Below are 7,799 nucleotides of genomic sequence, written 5' to 3'. Positions count from 1 at the left end.
AATTTTAGCCCTTTATACTTTTTCCTTTTTCTTTTTGTCGACAATTTCTTCCACTTGATCTTCCAGGTTACTGATTTGAGTATCATATTTTTTGTTTGAAAATTATAGATTTTAGTTCCTGTTATGGGCTGACTTGTGATGCCCTTCCAAACCTTCCAATTCATGTGTTGAAGCCCTAACCAATGTGATGATATTTAAGCACGGAACCTTTAGGGAGATAATTAAGGTTAAATGTGGTCATAGGATGTGGCCTTAATCCAATAGGACTGGTGTGATTTGAGGCTAAATGTGGTCATAGGATGGGGTCATAGAGGGAGAAAAAACATGGAGCTCTCTCTTGCCTCTGAACACAGAGGAAAAGTTATGTGAGGCCACAGCCGGAAGGGGGTCACCTGCAAGCCAGGAAAAGAGACCTCACCAGAAACCAAATTTGTCCACACCTTGATCCTGGACTTCCCGTCTCCACAACTGTGAGAATAAATGTGTGTTGATATCCAGTCTGTAGTACTTTGTTAGAACAACCCAAGCAGATTGATACATTTCCCAAGAATCTTTTTTTCTGTTAGGTATATGTGACGTTGAATTTCTCCCTGTATGTCTGTTACTGCTCAGTTGTTGTTATTAGTAGTAGTATTAGTAGCAGTAGTAGTAGTATTTGGTTTGGGTTGACATCAGTCTTCGTCTACAGTTCCATTTTGTCAGAAACCCTCCCTCCTGGATGTTCTACCTCAACTTCCTCTCTCTGGTTGAGGTGTCACTCTTGGATAGGTTTATTGTTTTCTTTGCCCTCTCACTGGGGGTCGAGTCCTGTTGCTGGGGTAGCAGGATTCAGCTTCTCTGCTCCTAGATCTCCATAGCTTTAAAGGCTAGCGCTTGGCCAGTATCAGAGGCAAAGAGGGTGCAACACCACGGAACTAGTCATTGTGGGAATAATAATATAAAATTCAGCTGGAAGAAACTGAAAGTCATGTATTTATTTCTGCAAATCCAAAAGTAAGTGGCAAGAAATTTCCCACTTGTAATTGTTCTAGATGTGCTACTGATACTGAAATTAGCTTTTATCTGCCTTTTACAGGACTCCTAAAGAAAGCACTAACTCCAGGGACCATTCTAGTCCAACCTCCACTGTTAACAACTGAGGATGGGCTGTCCCTTAACCTCAGCATGCCCTAGTTTCTTTATCTTTAACAAGGGATAAGAATACCTGCCCTACTTGCTTGATAGAGTTGTTGTGAGATGAAAATGAAACAACAGAGCAAATTTTAAAGTGGTGTAAAATATATGATATGATTTGACATTACCATAGAACATACTGCATTTTCAATATGAATGCATGTACAAATATTCCTTCAGATGTGAGGATTCTGTTTCATATATCTTTATTCTTGTGCTAAAGTCATTTTGCTTCTTTGTTCTAGCCTACAAAAGGAGAAAAAAAAGAAATTGGTGTGTGGTAATTTTTTGCTAGTTGGAAAGTGCACTTTTATACAGATAATATCAAAAAAGTAAGGATTATGCACATTTTACAGGTGAGGAAACTTGGTAGCGGCACAGCAAGAATTTGAACTCACTGGTTCTGACTTTCACAATGAGCCGTACTTGTTTTGTCATCACTGGCGCTCACCACAGTTGCTCCCTCACTCCGATTCCTTCTGTCACTCTCTGATCATTATTGTTGTTATGTCTTGTCTTCTCAGTTACACCCTATCTTCATTGTATATCTGCTATGGTTTTAACGTTTGTCCTTTCCAAAACTCATGTTGAAATTTAAGCCCCAATGTGGCAGTAATGGGAGGCGGGGCTTCTAAGAGGTGATTGGGTCAAGAGGGCTCTGCCTTCATGAATGGAGTCATCTTTTTGTGGCTTAATTGATTAATAAATTAAAAGGTTATCATAGGCATGGTACTGGTGGCTTTATAAGAAGAGGAACAGAGACCTTAGCTAGCACACTCAGCCACCTCACCATGTGATGCCCTGAACCACCTCAGGACTCTGCAGAGGGTCCCCACCAGCAAAAAGGCCCTCACCAGATGCAGGATCTCAGCCTTGGACTTCTCAGCCTCTGGAACTGTAATAAATAAATTCCTTTACTTTATAAATTACTCTGTTTCAGGTATTCTGTTATATCCCACAGAAAATGAACCAAGATAATGCCCCTCTTCACTGACTCTTTCCTCTCCTTCATAGGCAAACTTAGTGAATAAATGGTCCATCCTTGATCTCTCCATTTCTTCTTTTTACTCTTTCTCCACAAGGCACTATAATTTGTTTTCTACTCTTACCACTTTATTAAAACTGCTGTCTCCAGAGTCACTGGTGGCCTCTGTGTCCCTAAATCTAACAAAATACTTTTTAGTAATTATCTTGTTTGACTTTTCAGTGGTGTTTTATAATGTTAACAATGTTCTTCTTGTACATTTCTATGAATTTCACTCTCCTGGTTTGTCTCCTACTTCTCTAGTGGAACTTCTTGGTCTTCACCAAAAGCTTCCTTTCTTCTCTAATTTTTAAAATACAGTGTTCCTCTAGGGTCTGGCTATTTGCACTCTCCTAGGGACATCCCGGTGTTGCTATCTATATGCTAATGACACCAGAATCATTTTATTCAGTCCAGGTTTTTCTCTGGACCTCCAGACATGTATATCTGAACTACAAGACACTTCTACTTAGAGGTCTCATGGGTGCCTCAATTTCATAAAGTCGTCAATTGAACTTCCTGAATCTTATGTCCCTTAGCTCAATAAATGGAACCACCAGCTATCTGAGTGCTTGGATCAAAAGCCTAAGAATTTTTCTTGACTCTTCCTTCTTGCTCATCCCCCATAATTGGTCAGCCTCTGAAACATTGATAAATAGCTCTCAAATCTATACTAAATCTATAATAAATAGCTCTCAGATCTATTTCCCTTCATCACTGTAGCCACCATCCAGTCTAGGCAACCATTGCTGGCTTACTGCTCTTGTTTTTTTCCAATTTATTCTTCATTTAGTGTCCAGAATGAGCTTCCTAAAATGCAGATCTCAGAGTGGAGCATCAAACAGGTGGGGGCCTAGTTCGTTCTTGCAGGTCCAGTTGGAGAGAGTTCACAGGGGGCTTCTTTCCATTTGGGAAAGAGGGCCTGTAAGTCTGGACCCAAGGGGGTAAGATCAGAGTACAGTGACTCCTGAAGAGACCATTGTAGGAGGATTTCAAAGAACTCCTAAAGCAAAGTGAAGGGTAGACTGTGAAAATGTTTCCAAAATGATCTAATAGTCATTCTTTTCCCAGAGGGATTACAGAGAAGCTGAACAGGTGGTATGAATTCTTTTTGCCTAAGGAGACCTGGGAGCAGAGTTTTTAGTCCTGTATCCCAGCAGCAGAACCTGAGCCACAGTGATAGAAAACTAACTTAGCTAAAATACATTTTTCTATCCTTCTTTCTATTTCTCTTTCTTCAACATTTGAATTTATTGTTACATTTATCTCCAGTTCAGGCCATAGTGACAGATTTTAATGTAGTTCTAAGTAAAGAGCATACTTTTCAATTAGATGCAGTGTAATTAGTGCCTTTGCCTGCATACCCCCCTCACCTTCTCGCCTCTCTCCTCTTGTTATGCAGCAGCATCACAGTCTCTCTAATTCATTGCTCTCTTTCTTGGAGCACCATATAGCATGAAGCTTTAGTACAGCTCATTTTGGGACTTAATGATCCGATGCTTTTCCTTTTGAAATCACCTTTTCATTGTCAAAAGTCATCTCAGGCCCCCAACATTTCCCATAAGAACTTTAACAATTGCCTCCTTAGCTGGCCTCCCTGCCCCCAGTGTACATCCCCTTCAATCTATCCCCCTCTTTGCTTTCATAATACTCATTTTAATCTGCAGATGGCTTCCTTGTTTAAATCCTTCAATAGCTATCATTTGCTTTCAGAAAGAAGTCAAAGGCTTAGATTGGCCAACAAAATCTTCCCCCACTTTCCTCATCACACTCTACCCTATTGCCATGTTGAAGTACTTGGAGTCACTGAGTACACTGTTATTGCTCCATTCATCTGAATCTTTAGACATCCCATTCCTCTGCCTAGAGTTCCCTTCCACCTTCATCTGCAAACCAGACTTCTGCTCAACCTAAAGTCTCAGGTTACAGATTGCCTTAGGAGCCTTCCTAAACCTCTGGGTTAGATCTGACCATTCCTTTCTTGGTGTGTTTACTTGTGTCTTGTTATTCCCTCTAAGGTTGCACTCATCACACACTGTAGAAATAAATGTTTACTAACATGTTGATCTCTCCTACCAAATCAAATGACCTTTGAGTTTTGAATGGGACCTAGTACACAGTAGATGCTCAACAAATGCTTGTTTTGAAAGCATATGAATATGATATAGTTTTCAATGTTCCATTATTATTTCTTTATTTTTAGATAGATGTGATAAATGAAAGAATAATGCATGACTTGCTCCTATACTCTCCTCAATGATTCACATGAAGCCTGCTTCCTAAATCATTGCCTTTATTCTCCAAATTTGTCAACTAAAATTCAGCCTAGTATTTATAATCATGCTTAAGTCTAACTTTGTATTCACTTAGGGGTTTGGGCCTGATCGGAATAAGGAGCTGAATGGAGAGGGGAAGGAACATGTCAGCAAGTGAGAGAGCCTTTGCCTTTGAGTGCATTGTTCAGATAATTCTCTCAATCTGCCTTTCTGGTGTTCCAAGTCTACTACAAAGGTGGCCTGTTATAAAGAGTGGACATTTGGCCACATTGGAAAAGCAAGCCTGTCTTCTTGGCCTAATGCAGTATTCCAGGGTGTTGCACACTGTGCCACTCCTGCTGAGATAGCACCAGTCCGAGGTGAGACAAGAGTTTCCAACAGATCAAGCCACTAACATAAACTATACACATGCCAAAGCCCAGATTCAGCCTCACCCCTGCCTGTATCTTCTTACTCTGCTTCCAGTTTGTCCCATTGATGTCCCTGCTGCTGGCTTGTACCCTTGCACCATCCCTGCTGCCAATTATGCTCATCCACGTGGCTGTAAGGAGTTCCTGCTGGTCTATTGAGCCTAATTGGTATCTTGTTGGCAGCAGTTTCAGGGCATCCTGGGGTAGGGATTTAACCCTTGCTTGGCTGGCATGATGCAGAGGCACCTAACTTGCAAATGTAGAATAAAATCACATAAATGAATACACCGTAACCAATGTAAATAAAACAATTTCTGAGTTCCCTGTGACTTGGTCTTAAGATGATTCAAGAATTGGCTCCCCTCCCCACCCCCCAGGAAATCATCATAATACCTACGAGTTAAGACAAACAAAGGAGAGGGAGAGTTTAGATTTTGCCATTTCTTGTATGGAGAATGATATCAACTGGTTAGAAGCCTTCAATACTGAAAAAAAAATTACTTGTGTCAAACAAACCAGAGAACAGATGGTTTGTCTCTAATAAATCAGTTTTAGTGGAAATAAATATTTTATTTTCAAAGACAAACATACAAGGACAACATTTAAATTTTTTAAAGATTCTTTACTTTGAAAAAGTGCCTTTTTTTAATGTTCCATGGTAACATTATTAAACTTTAGTCACAAAGAAATAGCTACCCTTGGGACAGAGAATCAAGCTTCAGCCATATCTTTAATTTTACATAAAATTCCATATCACATGCTTTCATCACATGCTTTCTTACCTGTATATATTTTTGGTTGGTGTTTATACTACATTTTTAAAACCTTTTCAAAGCAAAACTTTCCACTTAATATGGAGAAATAGATTATAGTTTAAATGTAAAGTATTTTTATATATAAAACCAAATTGTCTGGATTGTATTTCATTAAAATTTAAATTAGTACAAAACAAGACTCTTCATGCTTTAGGCTATTTGAGTTTAGATAATTATAAAAAAGACTTTACAAGCTGGAAATATAAATACTTCCAAAAGTGATATAATGCCAACAAGGATAGCTCTTGTCATGTTGCTCTTTTGTCTGTGTGTGAATAGGTAGCGTGTAGCACAGTGCCTGTCCAGAGCGATCATTTGTTAAATGCTGCTGGGATACAGATATGTGTAAGGAAAAAAAAGATAAAAGAGGTGATGCAATGATGTAATGAGGATCTTGATTTAGACTGCAGGGTCAGTAAAGGCTTCTCAAAGACAATACGTGTGATATTTTATGTTACTGATATATGGATATGATGATAAATTATGGCTATTACCTTGTCTGTTAGGTGTTGAAATTACTTTTCAGTTTGTGTTGTGTTTTTTACTTTGTCTGTACTGTTTTACTACAGAGGAAAAAAGACAACTTTAGATTTAATGAGTCAAATCTGTCAAATTTTTCCCTATGGATTTTGGGTATCTTGGCATATTTAGGTTTTTACCAAGAAGATGCTAGTTATCTGGACCTTATCCAATAACTAATTCTCAAACAAAGACTATTCCTTCTCTGAGCACTGGTGGTCCATCTTAACACTTGTTCTGGCGTTTCTAGGGACATGAGAGCATACTGAAGGAGCAGGGGAAGGCAAACATCAACTGTGAGCAAGGTGACAAATTCGCTCAACCGTGGTTGAATATGTACAAGTAGAAGACAATGCATAATTGTGCTCATGGATTTTAGGTTCCAGAGAATTGGGTGAGGCTGTGAGAAACTACCGAGAACACTCTCCCCCAAAGCTCCCTGTGGGCGGCACTGGACATCTTACTGATACTGTCTGATTCTGAAATTTGGGACAATCCCACTTAATTTACGTTGATTATAGAAGCTCAAATGTCGCGGACTGCTTGGCTGCTAGTTAACATCCTAATTATCAGTTAACATTTTAGGAAGGATTTGTACATGGTCAACTGGGAGTGAGACCCAGAAGGAAAGATAGCCTCCCATCTGCTCATACATCTCACATCTTTTACTCAATTTATCCTCATATATTTTGCCCTGGAGGGCAGTTATAGTATATTTTCATATTATAAATATGGAAACTCTGAAAGAGAACAGAGAAAGTGACTTGTCTCAGGTCATAGAGCTAATCAGAGGGAGAGCTGCATCTGGGCCCTTTGTCGCTGACTCCAGGAAGCTTGGGGTTTCCAATTCTGAGACAGCCTCACAAAGTGGAAGAAATTCAGTCATGTAACCACGCTCACTTTCTTCTTAACCTGGTAAGTACTCTCTGCAAAGAAATCTGAGCTGTGAAAATATCAAAATCAGCTTCAAGTGTGGGAATGACTCAGCAGTATACAAGCTAGTAAGAGACATTAAAAGCATCACTAATTGGTTTAAAATTTTAAAAGCTCACCGTAACACTGACACTTTCAAATGTGGTCTTATAAGTCCAGGCCCTTTGGCTATCTATACCGACAAAAATTGATTCTTTTTTTAAGTTCATTCACAGAAATCTGTTTTCAAGTGCTTGAATTTCTATAGGAGACAAAAGGTCACATTCTTATTCATAACCAAATTCCAAGAGAGTTAGAACCTGTACTGGGGAAGATATCCCTAACTGTGATAACACATTTTCCCTTCTGGAAAAGCAATGAAAGGACATACAAAATTTATTTTCTCTACAAAAATTATCCCCCACCCCTGTGGCTTTCCCCAGGGTGAATGTAATATTCTAGTTAAAATATCATCTGAACAGTTCAAAAATCTAAAACAAAAATTAATGTAAAACCAATATGTGTTTGATGTAGATGCAGGGGAGGGAAAATGTCTTCTTTGTCATCTTAGGTTCATTGGCTGTGGCTCCTGTAGCAAAAGATAGATTAACAAGACAAAAGCATACACATTTATTTAATATAAGTTTTATGTGACATGGGAGTTTTTGTA

Source organism: Pan troglodytes, chromosome 14 (genome assembly GCF_028858775.2).
Source record: "Pan troglodytes isolate AG18354 chromosome 14, NHGRI_mPanTro3-v2.0_pri, whole genome shotgun sequence".
NCBI classification, from domain to species: domain Eukaryota; kingdom Metazoa; phylum Chordata; class Mammalia; order Primates; family Hominidae; genus Pan; species Pan troglodytes.
The sequence above is the reverse complement of the archived record's forward strand: the minus strand, read 5'-3'. Positions refer to the sequence as shown.